Source organism: Nannospalax galili, unplaced genomic scaffold, assembly GCF_000622305.1.
Source record: "Nannospalax galili isolate Female #2095 unplaced genomic scaffold, S.galili_v1.0 scaffold293, whole genome shotgun sequence".
Taxonomy (NCBI): domain Eukaryota; kingdom Metazoa; phylum Chordata; class Mammalia; order Rodentia; family Spalacidae; genus Nannospalax; species Nannospalax galili.
The window spans coordinates 10,042,451-10,064,258 of record NW_008337147.1 but is presented as its reverse complement, the minus strand read 5'-3'; the positions used below and the strand labels follow the sequence as shown (position 1 = coordinate 10,064,258).

Here is a 21,808-nt window from a genome sequence, read left to right as displayed (position 1 = left end):
TTCCTTGGATGCCCTATGATTAGAAGAAACCTGTTCGATATAAGCTGAAAGGTACAAAAGTGCTACCAAATAATATAACAATAGCAATAGTAATAATGATTATTTCCATATAGGGAAGATTTTTGGAAGAGGTAGCATTTGAGATAGACAATGAATGATGAAAAAGGATTTCATAGTCACAGAAAGGAACAGGCACATTAAGGAACAGCAAAGTTGACATCTCATCTAAGGATTTTTTTGTTGGTTTATTTGGTGTACGTGTGTGCGTGTGCATGTGTGTGTGTGTGTCTTTGTGTGTGTGTGTGTGTCTATGTCTTTGTGTCTGTATGTGTATGTGTGTGTCTGTGTGTATGCATGTATGTGTCTGTATTTATGTGTGTGTGTCTGTGTGTGTGAGTGCCCACAATGTTCTCTAAGGTTATTACTGCTTTACTAACTTTCTTCCTTCTCTCTCTTGGCAGCTGCTGAAAGCTCCAGGTGTCTACTCTGTCTTTGACTTTCTGTCTCTGACTCCAAAAAGTTTCCTCAAATTCGCTTTGGAGTCAGTCCCTTTCTCTCCCTCCCTCCCTCCCTCTCTCCTTCCCTCCCTCCCTCCTCTCTTCCATCCCTCCCTTCTTTTCCTCCTTCCTTTGTTGAATTTTCTGAGGTATAGTATCACCTATAGCCCTGAGTAGTCTGGTGCAATTCTCTTTACCTCAGCTTCCAAAGTTCTGGGTTTATAGGCATGAGCCACCTTGCCTAGATTTCAAGGAAATTTCTACATTCTTTTATCAACAACACCAAGAAGCTGCAAAGGGAACCCCATGCTCAATTACACAGACAGATAATGAAATGAATATTAAGGAAATATTTTTATATCAGTGAAGAATGATCAAAATGAGACAAAAAGAATTCAGCATTAGTTAATGTGTAGTGTGGACTCTATATTACATAGATAAACTATTATATTATTAGTCTATGATCAATTTGGGGAGAAATAAAACACAAATGGATGTCAAAATCCTTTATAATTTAGCGGACTCAGGAAACATTGACAATAAATGATATATTTTAATTTGTATAAAACCTTGAAAAATAAGTGCTATATTTTTGAGGCAAAGGTAATATTAGTGTACATAAATCAGGTTTTAACAGAGCCTAACCCAAGTTGGTGTTCTGCAAACTCAGTATGTATGGCCTTGGGCCAAAGTGGTTCACTGAAGTTCAAACTGGAGTGTGAGGGGCACATAGACTTCCTGTCTACAATCTTCCAACTGGGAAAGAAATTCTGTTTCTGAAACCTCCTAAGAGGTTGCTGACCAGATTCATCTGTGGAACGTTTTAGGGATCTCCCAATTCGTTTTAGAAACTCTTAACCTATAATATTGGCTTGGAACCAGTACATATTGGTGTGCTGAAAGTGTTTCCAGTGATATTTTAGGAATTCTAGATTTAAAATTCACTCAGATGAGGATATTCATAGTAATATACCCAAAGATGATTGACAAACCTTTGGTGCTGTGACAGTCACAATTATTTCTGAGGTAAGAATGTCTCTTGAGGAAAGGATTAAAAAAAAGCATGTTCAAGAGGCTGTCTCAGCATGCCTGGCATTGAGCCTGTGATTATATCTGCAGGCCTTGTAAAAAAGTGCTTACCAGTAAACATGTTACAGTGTAGCTTTTTCACAGATTTTATTATATTTTAGATTGCTATTTATAAGTGAGTATCAAGGTAAGCTCCTAAAACTCAAACTATTAGAGATGTGATTACAGGCATGAAGCATATTTTTTCATAGACCAGACATTGTCTTCCAAACAAAACTGAAGGAACAATTTCAAAGAAGAATAGCCAGTCATAGAAAGAATTCCTACATGGTCACATAGCTGGTGGGTAAAATTAAAGAATTGTTAGTGTCTGTATTATAATCTATCTTGATATTTTTCTTAAACATATGGAGAAGGAACACACCACACACACACACACACACACACACACGCAGACACACACACATGTACACACACACTATCTTCCTTGAGCTTACAGACATGGGAAACAATAGAAATTAATTTTATATGGCAGGCTGACTAAATCATGGAACCCATATAGTTGGTTGACTGCCAATATCCATGTTAAGATTAGGGAATTTTTTGCAAATGGATCAAAATTTAAATGAAGAGTCACTGAGTAAAGCAAATCACACTTTACAATGTGAGTGACTGTCTAGTTGATTGGAATCATTAGGACACAAAGGAGGAGGTACAAAGGGAAAGAGAATTCCAGCCACCTGGCTGGGGTGGCAAGATTCAGTTTCCTGGGTTTCTGCCTTCCAACCCACTGTAAGCTTTGGACTTCCCACAAAAGCTTAAGCCAATTTCTTTAGAAATCTCTCCTCTCTTCTCTTCTCTTCTCTTCTCTTCTCTTCTCTTCTCTTCTCTTCTCTTCTCTTCTCTTCTCTTCTCTTCTCTTCTCTTCTCTTCTCTTCTCTTCTCTTCTCTTCTCTTCTCTTCTCTTCTCTTCTCTTCTCTCTTCTTTCTCTCCTCTCCTCTCCTCTCCTTTCCTCTCCTCTCCTCTCCTTTTCTCTTCTCTTCTTCCTCTCCTCTCCTCTCCTCTCCTCTCCTCTTCTCTTCTCTCTCTATCTCTATCTCTCTCTCCCTCCACCCATACACATACACACACCCTGCTATCTAAGGAGTTTAATTGATATAAGGACTGATATTTAAATGATGGTTTGCAAAACTATTCACAAGACTAAAAGTTACATGTGAAAAGAAGAGTAGTTTGATGCAGAATGAACTGACAGAGGTATTTTCTTGAATGTCACAGCCAACCATCCTACAAATCATCTCATGGTTTGCATGAATTCTCTTATAATACTTTAGGACAAAAGTGATGAGTAAAATATATACCACACTAACCTCTTAAGTTAAACCTAGCCCAATCAATGAGCTCATTCTCTCTTAAGTGTGAAGGAATGCAAACTACATTCCTGATCTACACTTGTTTCTGTTTATGGGGCTGGTGATTTTCTTTTAAGGACAAGGGCAGAGGACTGCCATGCCGCTCCTCCAAGGTGGGATATGATCTGGGGCTTTTCATAGAAACTCAATCACATGTGGTAAGCATTTTCTCCCCTTGTCTCCCCTCCCAACACCCCCATATGCACACAGTTACCCACACTCAGGCATCCAAGGGAAAATGTTTTTGCATTCCACTATACATTGCTCATTACAGTTGTCATGGAAAGGTTTCTTACTGTGGCTTTTTTGAGTGAAAAAACTGGAGGCTGTGTGCAGGTGACTACAGGGAGGGCAACAGGGTATAAAGAGATGTACACCAACGCAGCTGGCTGCACCAACTGCAGAAGACAGGCAGCTGCTTTCTCTGTATAGCAGGAGCAGAGCTCATCCCCACACAGCAGTTGTTAAGGCAGAAATAACTCTCCAGGCTAATCTCTCATCATCTCAGCAATTATTTGGAGAACAAAAGGAAAATGTCTGGGTTTCTTCCTCAATCAAAGACAGACAAAATGAATTACTTTCTTTCAAGGTGGGGAAGATATGCATCTTGGGAAAAAAGAGGTAAATAACAGCTAGCTGTACTTGTAAAAGACAGGAAGCGACACACTTTTCTTGCTTTTAAGGAATGACTGTGATCACTAATTTACTAGTAGAGGCATCCCACAAAATGTTCCTTAAACTTCATACTATTTTTCTTTAAGTGATGAATTTTTAGGTTCTTTGTGTTGTTATTAGTGCCTTGAGGAAGAAGATTGACAGGTTTTCACTTTAAATATTTTTTAAACAATTTTTAGTTGGGAACAAAATATGACATCTGAACAAATTGGCTTTTCTTATAGCATAATTGTAGTCATTATGTTAGATTTAGACTGCTCCTATTAGAGACAAAGTCACAAAGAGGAAATTATTAAGCTACACTCAAAGGCCAATTCCTGTTTAGTCCCCACACTGGTGGTGTTGTGAAACTCAAGTTATTATTGTCTCCTCAGGATAAGGGACTTGCAGGAAATGGGAAGGGAAAGAATGACACCGGTCTGTTGAGGTGTGCTCAGAAAATGGTCATCTTAGCATAAGGAGTTAGTAAGGGAGAATGTCATTAAGTAAAAGCAACCTTTCATTATTCCCTAGATCAAACTGTGAAACATTTTTGAAAAGCATAAAATCCTTATTTATGGTAGGAATGTTTAAAATTCAAAAGATAAATGCCATTTGGAATGCAAGCATGTTCTAGGTATCTAATATGTAATGGGACACAGCTGTAATAACAGCCACTGAACCAGAGGCCTCTCTATATCATGTCATTAGTTGACTTGTTATAAGCTGATCTTCAAGACCTTTTTATAAGGGCCACTGGGGTAAAAAGTAAATATATCATATATTGAACATCTGTGGTTCTGTCTCAAAGCACCACTCGTATCAACTTTCAAGCTCTATACGAGGCTACTTATAGCAGTTAAAAATGTGCATCGTAACTGGAAGAATCAACTAGAAACCCAGAGGTCTTCATTTCCAAAAAGGAGAGAAGAAAAGATCTGGGCTGTGCCTTGGGCAACACTAATGACTTATTTTTTTTCTAATTGTTTTGGTTTTTTCCTTGTATGTTTCTAAGCTGTGTGCATTCTAGGTAAGATCCTGAAAGTGAATATTGTGTGTGAGATGTTATTGAGGAAACAAACGGCAAGTGCTCAAGCTGTTGTTCCAGTGAGTTGCCATAACTGTGGGGCAGCATCTAAATATCCACATTTATCAGTGCCTTTCTTCCTAGTGCCTCTTTTTTTTTTTTTACATATAAATACCTGGGCACATCAGAGGTTATTTTTCATATTTTCAGTGCTCAAATAACTAATATTGCCAATCTCCTTTGATGAGATTTTTGAGAAGTCAGTAAAGTAGGGAAACCTACCAGTTATAAAATAAAATATTTCAGGTAAACAATAAACATATAGATGTATATATCTACATATATGCATCTGTTTGTTATTATTAATTAATACCTATTTGAATTCCAGAATAGGAAAAGGTGAAGAGGAGAAATCCAGTTAAGAGGTATTTTTTAATGTGGGACAGACAGATCAATGTTGACAGCAATAGATATGGTAAGAGGTGGGCAGTGTGTCTTCATACTACTCTCAATATATATTTTATAGAATATGTTGAAGGAGCTGGGTATGCTGGCACACACCTTTAACCCAGCACTTGGGAGGCAGAGGCAGGCAGATCTCTGTGAGTTCAAGGACAACCTGGTCTACATAGTGAGTTCCAGGACAGCTGGGGGCTACTGATGGACCCTGTCTCAAAAAGACCCCCCCCCAAAAAAAGTAAAAAAAAATACATTGAAGAAACAAATACAAAGTTCTAGAAGAAAAGAAAAGCCAAATGACTCCAACAGGAAGATGAAAGAGCCTGAACCTGAATTTGGATCCCCTCAGGGCTCCTGAGACTGTGTTAGCTCTGCCAGCTAGGTGGTATTAGGCGGAAGCTAGGTATTACTTATAGTGCTCTAAGTTAACTCTTGGTTGTTAGTGAAAGGATCTTAGGTTTTACCTAGAAAATATTTATTTGTAAACTGCCAGTAACCTTTTTGGCACATGATACAATGTATCTTTTTAGAATCCGAAGCCCTCTTCTGACCTCCGAGGCTTTGTACGACATGGGTGCGCTCACATACATTCAGGCAACACACTCGTACACATAAAATAAAAATAATAAAAATTTTTAAAAAAGCGAATATATTTTGAGCAAAACCAAATTAGGGTTGATTGAAGTATAGTGTTAGGAAATAGGAATTCTGGCATAACACAGATGAGGAAAAATTTATCCACTAATGTGCTTTGTATGAAAACAGTAAGTTTCTTATCATAAGTTGAGAAATATTGAGTATTAGAAAGGCTCGAGCTTAAGTTCTTAGTCAATTAAGCAATATAAAAAAAACGTACCATCCTTTGGAAACAATAGGTTTTTCTATAACTGAATGTGATAATACCTACATTATAAGATCAAGTAAGCCCAATAAATACCTAATAGTTTATATGTGGTTACTAGTTCAAATAATCAATATTAAAATTTTGTACCTATTCAGTAATATTTTAGGCTACTAATAAAATCCAAAGATATACACAAAGATACACATTGTATCCATCGCCCAAATATATTTGGGAAGTGGCTATGGACTGTTGAGGAATGTGTATTATTTCAATATCTACAATGACTTTTTACATTGATATATGTATTTATTAATTTTGTGTAAGGAGACATCCTTTACATGTCAAGAGAATCAGTTTTCTCCTTCCATCATGTGGATTCTGGGGATGGAACTGGGGTTGTCAGGCTCGGCAGCGAGTGCCTTTACCCACTAAACCATTTGATTGACTCTGTATAATATATTTGAAATTTTATATACTGTTTTTTAAACTACAGCAAGTGCTTGTGTAAGTGCTAGTACATAAGAAATGTACATAAATTTTAGAATGTCTTTAAATATTTCCCAAGAAGACAGCTAATCTCTTATCAACCAATACCCTGTTTATTAAGATTTTCCTAGGTAAACAAGTGGATTATTTCTTTATATATAATTTCTGTGATAGGTTTCTCATTTAAAATTTCATTTCAGTAAGCATATCTTCTTCTAATCAAAAGTAAGGTAAATTTTAAACACAAATGGGGACTATCTTTGTATGACTATCAAACCAACATTAGTAGACAAAATAGCAAAATCTGATTTAATTGTTGCAGTAACAAATTATGGCTGTGCATTTTCAAAACTGTTACAATTAAAAATGACAATGGCTCTTCTTAATGTCTCTAGAATTTTTGAAATTTCCTTTATCTTAAATAGAGAGTTAACTTTATGAATGATTACTATCAATCCTATTTTAATGAATTCTAGTTCTATATATTCTATGTGGTAACTACATTTTAACTAAGTAGTATATTTCATTCCATACCAATACCAAGCTTGATCCATTAACAGGCGGACAAACAGAAGATAAATTGGCAAATGATAAAGACTAACTGGAAGGGACACTGGACAGTTGTAATATTTGCTGTCATACAGGTACTAGAAGCTCACATATTCTGTCTTAGTGTTTCTCATACCTGTTATAATCATTTGAAAGATTGTTAAACAACCTAGGAAACTATAAGGTAGGGTTCATTGTCAACTTGATAGGATACAGAATTACCTGAGACATGGACTTCTGAGGATATTTTTGAGAATTTATCTTGATTACCCTAATTGAGGAGGGAAGACCAAACCTAAAATTGTGGAGCACAATTCCCTGTCTTGGGGTTCCTGGACTAAATAAAAGGAGGGAGCTAGCAGAGCAGCAGCATGTTTCCTTTCATTGCTTTCTTCTTCTGACTAGGGAGTTAGTGTGATTAGCTGCCTGGAGCCTTGCCTTCCCTCCATGAGACAGAAAAGAAACTGAGACAACAATTTAAAGTACACCTTTCTGCCTGGAGCCTTGCCTTCCCTCCATGAGACAGAAAAGAAACTGAGACAATAATTTAAAGTACACCTTTAGTATGTATGTATGTATGTATGTATGTATCTATCTATCTATCTATCTATCTATCTATCTATCTATTTATCAGCTATCAGCTATTATCAATTATCCATCTATATTCTACCTACCAGCAGCACAGACTGGCTTTGAAATCTTCATCCCTCTGCCTCAGTAAGTGTCAGTGCTTAGAATTTGGGATCGTTGTACTATGTCTATCTCAGGAGAGGAATGTGGGGGGGGAGAGAGAGAGAGAGAGAGAGAGAGAGATTTAGCATAATATGTAGTAAGGGTATTTTTAAAATTACTATCCTTTAATAATGGACAATAAATGTGATGCTATTGCATGAAATTTGCTGTTTTCTGTGATTTTGAGTTAAATCTGTATCATCGTGTCTTCATTCAACTGCAGGTGCTTCTTAAAGTCTCTTGCCTCTGGCCTTCCTGCCTTTTCATGGCCAAACCAATCAATTTCATGCTGAGTTCTTAAAACTTTTCAGATTCCCTAGACAGACAGCTCCTTGAATATAGTCTCCACATCTTAATCACTCTTTTGTCCACGGTGCATGAAGTATAGAAGTTGGCTCACACTAGGTGCTCAGTCAATGCTTAGGAAACACTAAAAAGCAATTAATCAAGTGCGTTATTTATTGCCAAAGGAAACCAGGAGCTCTTTTAATTTTTTTTGATCTTTGGAGTGCATTTGTTGCTAATGTTCCATATGTCTATTAAAGATGCAACTTCTTAGCATTGACCCCTTAGTATGTAACCAGAACCATACAGAAATTACTTTTTGCATTTGTTTTTTCCTACACAAACTCTTAGCAGAGATATAATAAAGTATGTGAGATGGTTAAAAGCAAGACCAGATGGGTAAAGTGCTTGCTTCACAGGCATGAGGATCTGAGTTCAGATCCCCAGTAACTACCTAAAAGCCATGTTGGTGCTGTGCATCTGTATCCTACGTCCTGGGAAGAACTGAGGTAAGCAGATTCTGGGGTTCACTGGTCAAATAGGTAAGCCTCAGGTTCAGTTAGAGAGCCTATCTCAAAAAATAAGTTGGAGAACAATAAGGGAATATGTCTAAGGTTAACCCTGGATTCCACATACACACACAGACATATGAGCACACCCACTCACATATATGCACACACACATGTGCATACATGTACAAGCACATGCAAAGTATAATTAACCAAGTTTAAATCTCTCAAAAAAGAGAAAGCTTTGGTTAAATCTGGTAGACATCACTAACTTTTCAGAGGAAGTTATACACTACAGAAATTTATATTCTGAATTTATTTTGTGCATCCGATCATAAGCATAACACGTAAACACATAGACACATAAATAAAGTGGTTGTAAAACCCTTGTTTTTAATCTAAATATTTTTTCTTTTCTGGACTTTTTGAGACAGGGTATCCCTGCAGTGGGGCTGACCTGGAACTCACTATGTAGACTAGGCTGGCCTTGAACTCACAGAGATCCACCTGCCTCTACCTCCCAAGTGCTGGGATTAAAGGTGTGTACCACTGTACCCAGCAATCCAGCTATTTTCTATTAATATTTTAATAAGATATCAATCTTATACGTACAATAATAAGAATTTATGAAAACAGTTCAAAATGAGAACACTTCCTACATGTAAGATTGATGATACTTATTTATAAAAATTTTCAGAATTAAAAATCCAGATTAAACTAAATTCTTCAACCATCTCAGTTCAAGAAAAAAGTGTTCTATACTGTTGTACATGGTCTTTTACTAGGAGTTAATAGAACTGCTGGCAATGTGTCTCAGTTGTCAATTGTGAAAAGCATTTTAATAGAAGGAAATAAAAAAATGGTATATTCAGTGTATAGAAATAATGAATATTGTTGGCTGAAAATAAGAGTAGCATGTTCTCTCTAGAGGACAGTTTCTACAGATGGAAAAGATAAACAAGGTTCACCCAAAATGCATAGTCAAATACCACGATGAAGCAAACAAATAAAGTAGATGATATATAATCATTTTCTTACAAAGTCTAAGGTGAGCAAATTTATCTTTGAGGAAATTTTTTAAATTCACTTTTTTGCTACATACTAAACAAATTAAAATATATTAAAAACCAATAACCACAGACTATAAAATAATTGCAAGTAAAAGGTGAACATATCCTAAGTAATCACGGAACATTTGAGTCTTGCATTGAGAAGATCCTTAGGAGAAGTTGACTTTTACTCTTTAGCCAGAATGATTATTAAAACACTCCTTTGTCACCTTGTTCCTTCCTGTATCTATGTCCTTTTTATTCAGTCTTTGCAGATATGATGTACATGATTGTCCCCTGGTTTGTGTTGTATAAGTGCAATCCCCCCATATTATGCATGCTTTTGGAACATTTTAAGAATATAGCACCAATAGATTCAACTTTCTATGACTTTTTCTACTAGATACTCTCGAGAGCGCCTTGGTAGCTTGCACAAGGTTTACGTATCAACATACGCATTTGTGGGTGGGCAATGAACATGTTAGAATGGCCTAGTGTATTAGATGTTGTCTTATATCACACATAGCTTGGATTGTGAAAATACTGGGGGGCAATCACAGAAGTAAGCACATGTATCATCACACTTTTATATTTGTTTATTGAATGCTTATTTACTTCATATTAACTTGCAGTTTTGTAATTTTATTTGCCCCTGATTCATCAATATCACTGACATTAAGTTGGAGGCAGGACACAGTAACTAGCGTAAGGACTGTTTGCAGTCGCAAACGCTGCCTCTCACATCAGTCTTCACAACAATCCAAATGTAATTATTATTACCATATCTATTTTGAAAAGGAAAACTTTCCAGTTTAACCCAGTAGCTCCTTTACATTTATTTCTCAGTTCAATTTGGAATGAATGCACAAACATAGAAAATATGAGTAACATATATCAAGGAACACCTGGCTATTACAACACCCCTTTTGGCTCCATTCCATTCCTTTCTGTCTTTGAGATGCTGGTTTGGTTCCAATTACATTTTTTTTTTTACTGACACAGTGGACTATTTTACCACCAGTGCATGATGAAATTAATAGTAACTTAGTTCCCTAGAATACATAACATTTTTTGGTTTTTAAATACACAATGATTTATAGAAGTTATCAGCCAACAGCTATCCTTTTTCTATCTTTACACATTACACTTGATATATTTCTTCCATTGGTTTATTTTTGGCATACTCTTTCTTGTGACTATCCTTCAAGAGAAGCATCAAACAAGAGGAACATACACCTCCAGGCACGTGTGAACTCTATTAATTAGAGATGTATTAAAGATCTGAGATGAAGGCTAGACAAGAATCCTGTTTAGATTCTAGAACTTCCCAAATGATCCTCTTTTGCCCATGATCATTTTGTCTTGGATTTAAGTTTACACAAAGGTTTGAAGAAAAGCCAAAACTGCATACAAGTTTGGTTTTGTTCAGCTTATTGTTCATCCTGTATCTATCTATATAAGATGCCATCATACTAAGTGATGGCTGAAAGACATCATTGATGTATTAAAGGATATGAATGCTGTGACACATCATGGTAGAGAGATATTCTCAAATGGATCTGCCCCAGGCACAGTACAGAAAGGCAGAAGCTCAATTATCACACAAGTAAAATGCATTGAGAATGTTGTAACATACATTGATTTTAAATGTTTGACCTGACTTGGACCTTACTTGTTTGAAATAGTTGTTAAGATTTTAGTTCTTAGGATTTGTTAATCTTAAAATGAGAGAAGAAGGGGGCAACTCAGGGCATTACTAGCATCACCTGGTAGAGCTCTATCCTTTTTTGGTAGTTTTTCATTATATGTTAATCTTCTCATTCATTTCACTGGTGTGACAAAATGTTCTTTCCTGTAGAGTCTACTGGTACCTAACAAAATTCCCAAGAATGTAAGTGTGCATACAGCACAATACACTTCTGTGAGTCATGGAATCCTCCCTTAACAACAGATCCAGTTGAGCACGTTTCCATTGTCACTTTGGAAAGCTGCTTCTTCTGAAACTTGAGATCCTGACTGGCTCTTTGACATGAGGTGGTAGTCTGTCATGGCCATAGGTCCCACATCCCAAGGGACAGGGAGAATATACTCAATTCCCAAAATTAGAGCACAGGTTATCTTTAGCTAATGGGTCCATTTAAAAAATAAAAAACTCATATTTCTTATTACCTTTGAGCAAATACTTACTTCTTTGTCTACTAATGGATATGCTATTTTATTCTGTGAAATAGCTGACCACAAACTATGTGAGCAAAAGTTTCTAAAAGTCTTTTCAGGAAGTGAAACATCATGTAACTCCCATTAACTAAAATTTTGTTTTATATATAGTTAAAATAAATGTAAGAAAAATAACTTTTAAACATTTGCCACAAAAGATATCGAAGCATTCAATTTCCTTAGTAATGAAGTTCTAAGTGATGGTGCTAGGCTGACAAAAATAAACAGAGGGAAGTTATGTTTGGATTTCTAGTTGTATCATTACATCTGATAGCAATTTCTGACCAGAAGAAAGAAATATGTTTGCTTTATACCAAAGAAGGGGTTTGTTTTCATCATTAAATTCAGTGGACCCTAGAAGTCACTCAGTTAAAGCTGAAGGCAGAAATACTTTTAATACATTGAACAAACTCCATTGTGTTTGTACTTTGTTTTGTGGAATAGGGAACTGAAAGTAGGACCTCACTTACGTAAACAAAGTCCTCTGGAACTGAGTTCTTCCCCGGTTTTAGTTATTCACTGCTATGGATAGAACTATATTATAGATAAAATCCGAAGGCATGCCATATCCATTTGGTTATGGCAGAGGAATATTAGTGGAGCAGTTGGCAAAGGTTTGCTAATGTCTGTAGGAAAGATCCTGTATAAAGCAAAGATAAACTTTGATTTTTTTATGGTTACAAGCGTGTCATTTAAAAAAAAAATCCATAAAACCTTAGGAGTAAAAGAGTATAAAATCTGCAATTAAATCAGAGGTTATGGAAGGTAGGAGAGGGACTAATAAAGCAATGGTAAATGCTAGTAGAGGACAAATCTAGTTGAAGGTACATGGGCATAATATATACTATTATATTAGTTTGTAACATTTTGATAGGTGTGAACCAAAAACTTATGATATAACTGTACCCTACACTTAGAATTCCAGTAAGTCGAACTGAGAAGAAAAGTACAATATCAATTTATTCCAGGAATGTGATGAAATTGTGAAAATATTCATAGATGAAGAAGAGTTAAAGTAAATCAGAAAACAAATGTGCTTCTTTTTACAAAAAAATTCAAGGAGTTTTTAAAAATTAAAAGAATTATTTGGAGTATTATGTAATCCAATATCCCATAAAGTGGAGAAAATTCTTTCATCTAATGTAATTGAAAGAAATTTGATGAACCTTCCTGAATTCTGAAACTGAAGTATATTTTTCTAAATGGTTTCAAGACAGAACATTCCAAGAACTGGTAGAACTTCAATGTCAACAATCTGAGGAATCAAGAATGCAACCAGGAGAGGCCAAACATTCTTAAAACATATTTTTGAATTTAATTAATGACTCACAAAATTTTGATTTTAGAGGTGAAAATAATCATTGCAGACAGCAAGTTCATCCACTGCTATCTAGTTAGGAAGGATGTCTAGTGCCCCCCTGCCCCCCAACCCCGCACCTCCCCTTAAGATCAGCTCTTCCTCACCCAGCAGTAATCTGCTGCCAATAATTCTTTGCCTAAGATTAGGGCCTGCTGTTCATTTCCACAGTTCTGTGGTGTGTTTCTGTCTGCTTAAGTTTGCATGGGTCTTGTACGTGCTGATACCATTGTTGTAGGTTTATATGAGAAGGGTCCCAGGAGCCTGTAGGACTCAATTTCCACATGATCATGCACCTCTTCCCTGGCTCTTAAAACCTTTCTGTCCCCTCTTCCACAATGATATCTGAGCCTTGGGTGGGTAGATTTTAGTATAGGAGTCCTGTCAAGGACCCACACTTTGCAAACTCTTGTTCTCTACATTTTTGTCATTTGTGACAGAGGGCTAAGAACACAGAAGATCATTCTTACATTCTAATGCAAGAATTAAGTTGGTAAGAATTGTTCTTATTGGGTGAATTCCTGCTCCTTTCAAAATTAAACTACTTAAAACATAGGTTGAACCAAAGTATTCTTTTTCTCAAAACATCTATTTCTATTCAATATCTTATCCCCTGTTTTGAAGTTCTGAGACCTTCCTTACCTATCCAAACTAATTTTCTTTTCTTTCTTAACAAAAAAAAAATCTTTCCTCCCAGTCTAGATTTCCTGATATTCAGGGAAGCCAACTCCAGTTGGTCAGTCTCTTCTCTCTGGAACTATTATTGCTTGTATAATCTTGGAAAGGCTTCTTGTGAATCTTGAACCTTTCTGAGCTTCATAAGTCTTGTAAACTGCATGTGTTTCGTGAGTCCTGTAAGTTGTGATAGTTCCTTCCCTCTAGGAGCTAGTGCTTCAACAGGGAAGAAATTACTACAGAGAAATTGGTTACATATAAAGAGTGCATTTTGTTTATTCTCTTAAATTATTATGTAGTATCCATCTTATCAATAAATAACTCTATGTATTTGGCTTTCTAAGGTTTTCCCATACTTAGTTTGGTCAATGTAAGTCTTTTAAAATACTTAGATTTAGTCAACAATTTAGAGTGTACTAATTCTCTGTTTCTGCTTTTGTCCCATGACTATACTGGATATATCAAATGAAATATATTTTTAACAGAAAACATGAGAAGATGTGTAATTTCTAATTAGAAAAAGCATGCCTGTAAAATGACTTCTTTCATAGGCATTAAAGAAAATAGTAGACATACAACTATACTTTCTTTTATTTACCTCTGGATAACTTATTTCTAATTTTCATATTATTCTAATTTTTCTTTTTAAAAATATTTATTTGCTTGTATGTGTGAGTAAAAGCATGTATGTATATATGTGGGTAGCATGTGAACCAGAAGAAGGAATTATATTCCCTGGAACTGTAGTTATAGGTGTTGTAAGAGCTGTGTGGGTGCTAGATACCAAACCTAGACCCTCTGCAAGAGCAGCAAGTGCTCTTATTGACTGATCCATCTCTCCAGCCTTATATTCTTTTTTTTTTTTTTTAGTTTTCTCTTAAATGAGTTTCTCAAAATCCACAAGCCAATACTGTTTAACCTATTTAATTGTTCTGTTTTATGCAGTTTCATTTCATTCATACAAGGTTTTAAATATCTATATTTATGTAAGTCCCTGTATGGATGGGACCATGTAGTACATGAACATAAAATAAACATCTACATGCATGTGCTGATCTAGCACTCCATTTTACAAATGCCTCAGCAGAAAGAAGGAATGAACAGTATATTTTGAATTAATAAATTTTATCATTTTTCAGAGTTAGTATAGTTAATTTTTTATATCAAGCAATTATTTATTTGTAAATAAATTATAATTAAAATCCCTATAATTAGGAGTTTTATATTCTAGAATTAATTATGGAGAAAAACATAGAAATTCAAAACAATTCAAGAGAAAACTCAGGAGCATAGAAGAATTCTTAATATAGAAATCATACCAAAGATGATTCCAAAGCTTGAATCAGTCAGTCTGCAGGAGGTAGTGGTCCCAGTTGTGGGGAGGTTAAAAAGTAGGAGAAAAAAGGTTTGAGGGATAACAAAATTTATTATCAGATAATGGGACTGTCAATTAATTACCTATATACTCAGTAAATAATTGAGCAGTTACATTAAGTGTGAGGGCTTATCCAGAGCCTTATAAACAAATGTGAATATTGGACAACTTTGAAACCCCACTGACATTGCATTCTCCCTAACCAATGCATTCAATTGAACATGCAGGCACACATTAGGTATTATTGCTGCTCTTCTGGAAGTGGTTTATTATAGAGTGAGAGAAGAAATCAGAGTGCAGGAGTGGAAAGGAGGGAATAGAAATCAAAGAACAGAACAAATAGAGATTGTTCTGAAAAAAAAAACCTAATCTGAAATAAAAAATTAGATAAAAAGTAGAATGAGATCATGAAGTAGTCATGAAAGTTCTAGCACATGTACATACCTTTGTTTGCATATTATTGTAACTCTTGCTGTCACTGAATTCTTTTACTACCAAGAAAAACTTGAAAAAAACAGATAAAATGAGCCAAAAGAACACTGGTTAAAGATTTTAGTAAAGAAGGAGATTCATTAAAGAGCACATTACTTAGACTCTGGAATCAATAGGCATTAGTGAGTCCAGATGGCATCAGGTTTGCATTAGATTTACAGAGAGAGAGGTAGATAACATGATCATTTTTTTCTCTTTAATGTTACTATCTTTTTAAAAATCTTATGAGAGAAAATCATCTGAAAATAAGGAGGGATCAAATGATGGGTCCAGCCTTGGGAAGGGTTGAGATGATGAGGGCATATTCTTGGATAATGTCTCTAAGAAGCCTTATTGTTCTAAGTAGCAAAGACCAGGCTTATTGTGGTTGATCATGACAGCTAGTCCCAACAAGGATACTCTCTGTCTTCTGCTCAGCATTACATTTTTGCACTTCATGGCACAAGTGACAGAATGACAAAGAATAGGAATTGGAAGTAAAGTTGTCATTGGAAGACAAAACAGGAGGTTGATATCCTGATGAGATGTTGGAAAAACTTCTTGGATCTTAGTCTTTCCAGCAGTAACATTTGAACAGACATGGACTCCAAAATTTCATAAATTCTCTGGTAGTATCCTTTACTGTAGTTTGCACTTGTTGTCTGCTACAGGATGATTAAAAGAAGCAGATTCAGTGGTAGGTGTTGAGAAGGAACAAGATGGATGTCTCACTAGAGGATTTCTAGAACTGAAAGGTAAATATTCTTATTTTAAGGAAGAAAGAAAAAGTCAGAAATTTACTTCAGGTCATACTTTGAAGATGTTTATTTTGTGATCTGTAATTCTTCTTCTACATGTTTGACTTGGGGATTGATGGATGCAATCTTTATACAGAAAGCATGTTTATTTTTCTAATCTTACCGACTTTGTACAAGTATTGATAGCTGAAAACTAATGTCTAAATCTACTACACAATCCTCTACCATTTAGAAGGTGCCTTATCAAGTGGTTATTGCAAAGCTTTTACAGTGTAATCAAGAGGAGGATCAGTAAACTCAATCTCAGAAACTAAATTAAAAGGGAAAGATTCACTTTTGTTTTTTTATATCCATGCCTAAAAGAGAAAGACTAGCAGGAATTTAAGCACAGTGACATTACATTTGCTATAGTCATATCCTTACAATGGCAAGAAGGTTATTTTTAAGGCCACCGTTCCATTAACCTTCACAAGAAAAAGAATAAAGTAAAAAAAAGTAGTCCCAACAGACATGGCATTTCTGAGCTATAACCATGCTTATATATCTTACCATAGGGATTTGATGATAAAGCCCTCTATTCCCACAGGCATGTAAAATGATACAGACACTCTGAAATACATTTATCAAAAGTCAGTTGGTACATATTGTGGTCAAAGCTGTGATTTTTCTAAAGAAAAGAGAGTGAGGTTAGGGAGAGTAAGAGATCATGCCTGTTGAAGCTGTCTTATGGTGTGATTGGTAGCTGGAGGGCCAAAGCACAGTCCCATTTATTTCATAAGGTCTTGGCTTTCTCCTGGCTTCTACTTTACCTCTGTTCATTCATTGTATGTGTTTAGAACTATTAATTTTCTGATAAATGCATTGTCAGAAAGCCAGAGGGTAGTGATAAGATAGGAAATAAGGAGCTCTTGCTTGTTTTATACATTTTTGTTTGACTTGGAAGATAATTAGAACACAGATTGATGCTCCCTTTTTAAGCAAGGTAGTAAATCAGTTTGAAATATAAGATTTGGGTAAACCATTTGCCACGTCGTTAAAACTGTAGAATCACTGTGTTCACTGGATAGAAGAAGCCATTATAATGTAATATAAAACAAGAGAATTTTTCATCCTTTCTCATGAAGACAGCTAAATAAACCTAAGTTACACATTTTTAAATATCATTAGTTATAAAGATGAAATATCATTAACTGAAGGAAAGCAAAAGCACATGCTGGTGAGACTATGATTTCATTTCAAGTGGGACAGAGCAGGTTCAGTAAGCAAGATCAAAATAATGATTGAGTGCACTCTACTGAAAAGTCATGCCTTCCCCACAAATAATGTTTATATATTACTAAGAAACAATGTAACAAGAAGTACATTTTCATCAATGTGACACAAGAAGCAAAGTTAGAACAAAACTAAGATTTAGATTAAAAAAGACAGGGACTTGAGTGATGACTCTGAATGTAAAAGCACTGGTTTCTCTTGCCCAGAATCAGGGTGTGGTTCCCAGCACCCACATGAGAGCTAACAACTGTCTATAGTTACAGTTCCAGAGAATCTTAAACCCTCTTCTGGTCTCTATGGGCATTATACACACGGGTGTAGTTACATACATACAAAAACAACACCCACACATTTAAAAGAAGAGTAAATAAATACATAGAATCAGTAAGATACATGCTTGAATATAAACTATGACTGAAGTTATATTAAAATACCCATCACTTGATACGTCTGGGTCAGGGACCACTCCAGAGGGCTAGGCGCTACTCCTTGGCTCTACAGATTTCTCAAATACCAAGGTTTATCTATTTAGTAACTGGATTTGGGGGAGGGCGAAGGAGCACATAGATGCTGAGTTTAGAGAGTTACTCTACGTATTTGAAAAACTAACCTTTTTGGATGTATTTCTATTCTAACTTGCAGAATCAAAACTATCAGAATTTGAGCTTTAAGTCCAGAATACTACCAATCAGCAGAGCTATCCTAGTCCTGACTTACCCAGTACCTGCTGTGGATGACATTGTTAAACTTAAGTTGTTTATAGTTAAATTAACCTTCCTGAGCCATCCAGGGGAGATGTTCTAGTTCATTTCTGTAACTGTGATTAAATAAGCAACTTAAAAGAGAAAGAGTTTATTTTAGCTCCCAATTCCAGGATATTTCAGTGAAGTTAGGTAGCAAAATCTTAAAACAACTTACCATGTCACACCCACGGTCAAGAGAAGAGAGAAATAAAGGTATAAATGCTTGTGTGCTGGCTTATGCTTAGCTTGATTTTCTACTCTATACCATTCAGGAACTTCTGCTTAGTAAAAGGTGTGTCCTCTGGTTGTGTCTTCCTACATCAATTAACTTAATTAAGACAATCTCCCCTCCCCCAGATGAGCCAACCCAATGTAGGCAGTCCCTCTTTGAGCCTATCTTCCTAGGTGATTTTAAATTATGTCAATTTGACAGTTAAAGTTATCTTACAGGGGGAAATGGACTGGTGAGTTTCTTGGCTTGACTGTACAAAGGCCTACCCTAGTTGATAAGTGACTGCAGTCAGGTCAGCTTTGCCTGTAACAGTAGCAACCAGCATGCATTCCAATATCCTCAGAGAAAAGGCAGTTCCCATTAGATACTTGATGGGCTTCCAGAATCCAAGCTGAACGCCTATCAGAAGCCTGGTTTATACTCAGTCCTGACTTCCAGCTCAGGGGTAATTTCCTCTGGAATCAGATACAAGAAGCTATCACTCCAGTAAAGATAATCTCTGGTGTCATCCTCTATTTTTCTCACCTTTACCTCTGTGCCAGCCCTTTTGGTTCCAAAGTGTGCTTTTTTTTTTATCAATAAAACAATAGTGTCTTTGATTAGATCTGTTCCTGATGTATTTGTACTTAGGTCATTTTTTAGCAACCATATGAACATCAAATGCCTATCGGTTTAACTTTGACCAAGTTGTGTTGATTCCAAAAAAAAAAAATTGATTATTACCTATGCAAACAAGTTGTCAAAATAAGAAAATAATTTTTATGAAAATAATTCAAAGATGTAATTGAAAAAATAACAGAAACATCTGTTCCTGATGTATTTGTACTTAGGTCATTTTTTAGCAACCATATGAACATCAAATGCCTATCGGTTTAACTTTGACCAAGTTGTGTTGATTCCAAAAAAAAAAAATTGATTATTACCTATGCAAACAAGTTGTCAAAATAAGAAAATAATTTTTATGAAAATAATTCAAAGATGTAATTGAAAAAATAACAGAAAATTTATAAGCAAAATCCATTAGTAATTTACCTAGAGGATTTCAAGAATGAAAGGATACATACAATTGATATATAATTATAAAGAGGATTGGTAGATGTAAGATGAAAATTGATAGACTAAAGCTGTGTGCAGTGGCACTCTCCTTTAATTCCATTCAGGAGGCAAAGGCAGGCTGATCTCTCTGAGATCAAGCAGAACAGTCAGCCTAGTGAGTTCCAGGATAGCTGTGACTACAGGAAGACCTTCCTCAAAAAAAAATAATAAAATAAAAAAAACATAGACTAATATGTTGCTTTTATCTTTCTATTCAATATTAAAGGCTTTTGTTACAATCTGCCAACATAGCAGACTTACAATTAATTGAAAATTATCAGTGGAAAATATGACTGGTGAAGTCACATAACAACATGTATGAGGAATGTTTTAGACTAATGAATCCTGTTTTCCATTAAGACTATTCCTAGCTTTCTCCATAATTACATATTTTGAATTGATTAGGGTAAATCCTGTTTATTTAAAATGGTGTTAATGAGGTGTGGGACGGGAAGGAGTGGGCATGGATTTGATCAAAACACCATATACACATGTATGAAATTCTCAATAAAGTTTAAAAAAATGTTTTAAATAGAATTAATGAGGTGGATGAGGGGAGAACAGGGAAGAGGAGGGATATTTTGGAAGAGATAACTAACACTAAAGGCCTTTTGGAAAAGTCATATAGAGACCTACTACTGTAGAAATTTCCTAAAATATATAAGTACACAGAGATAAAAAGAGTTTAAATGGAATAATAGAGGGATAATGCCTGGTCTCAACACCACAGATGGGCAAGTAAAAAGCCCAGTGGCAGGAATGGGTTACTTATTCTGGAGTCATTAGCCAGTGAGGTCCCATAGACCACCAAACATTACTGGACATTGACATTGCTCTTGGTAACACTCAAGAATTTGACAGCAAGATCCTATTTCTGAAGATACTACATACTTGAGTCACAGAAAGTGGAGAAATCAAACTGGTACTGACTTCAACTTCATCCCTACTAGTTGGCATTCATACTACTGGAAGGGGCTATGCAAATTACCCAGAGGAGAAAAGTAATCATCAGTATTACCCAGCTGGGAATACTGCAAGTTACAATGAAGACTAGCCTTCAAGATACCCACTGGTACAATGGTGGAATGAATATTGGATTTCTGATTGAACTCAAGGGCTGCTCCATATTTTGTAACCCACACCTGCACCTATATTAGAAGCAAGAACCTGTGGGTAGACAGGTTATAGCACCTAGGAGAGAACCTACTTCTAGTCTATTATTTTGCTAAATTGACCTAGCATAAACTGACTCTTAATGCATTATCACTATACCAATAGATTAGTGCACAGCCCTGTTCAGAGTAATTTCTTTTGACAGTAGACAGTGATTAACACCAAGAACACAACGACTCATCATGCAGAGGGTAAGAGACTTCAGAGTGCCCAACCCTAAATGGGAGTTCTATATCACATCCCTTTCTGCAGTGCTCAAGGATCTTTAAGGAAGAGGAAGTAAACAGATTATAAGACCCAACAGTCGTGGATAGCTACAATGAAACAGTATTTTCTTGACACAACAGAGCAGTTATATGTATGACCTCAGAGTGTTTATGAGAGCTTGCACAAGATCTGTTCAAGTACAGACCAAACAGAACTTCAGCTTGGATATAGGAGGTGGACAGAAATTTCCACCCATAGCTGAAGTGATGTTGGCAATCGATAGCTGATGGGAAACAGAGACTCATGTATATTTTTTATTGAATATTTGTGCATTTCATACAAAACATCTTAATCATCTTTATATCCCCTTCCCCATTCACACCTCCCAGGATTTCTCTTCCTTAATATTTCACGCATTCTATCCTATGCATTAAGGCCTATGGAATTACATACCCAGATGTCCCTCAGTGCAAGTTCATTCACTGGAGTCTAGTCAGTCTATCTAGAGTATTTCCCTTAAAAAAGATCAACTTAAACCTTAGTTTTCTTTCAGGGTGTGACTCCTGGTAGGCCAACCGCGATCCAGGGGACCCATACCCAAGAACATTTGGGCCTCACAAATTGGACTCAATGGGCTTTGAGTTCCAGGACAGCTGGAGCTAAAGAGAGACCCTGTCTCACAAAGACCAAATATATATAT

At 35.8% G+C, this 21,808-nt stretch overlaps 1 protein-coding gene across 2 annotated transcripts in view; it reads right to left on the bottom strand.

The window, feature by feature from the left end:
* Epha3 (EPH receptor A3) overlaps window positions 1-21,808 on the bottom strand; it is a 362,443-nt gene that overhangs the window by 106,279 nt on the left and 234,356 nt on the right. The window lies entirely within an intron of this gene.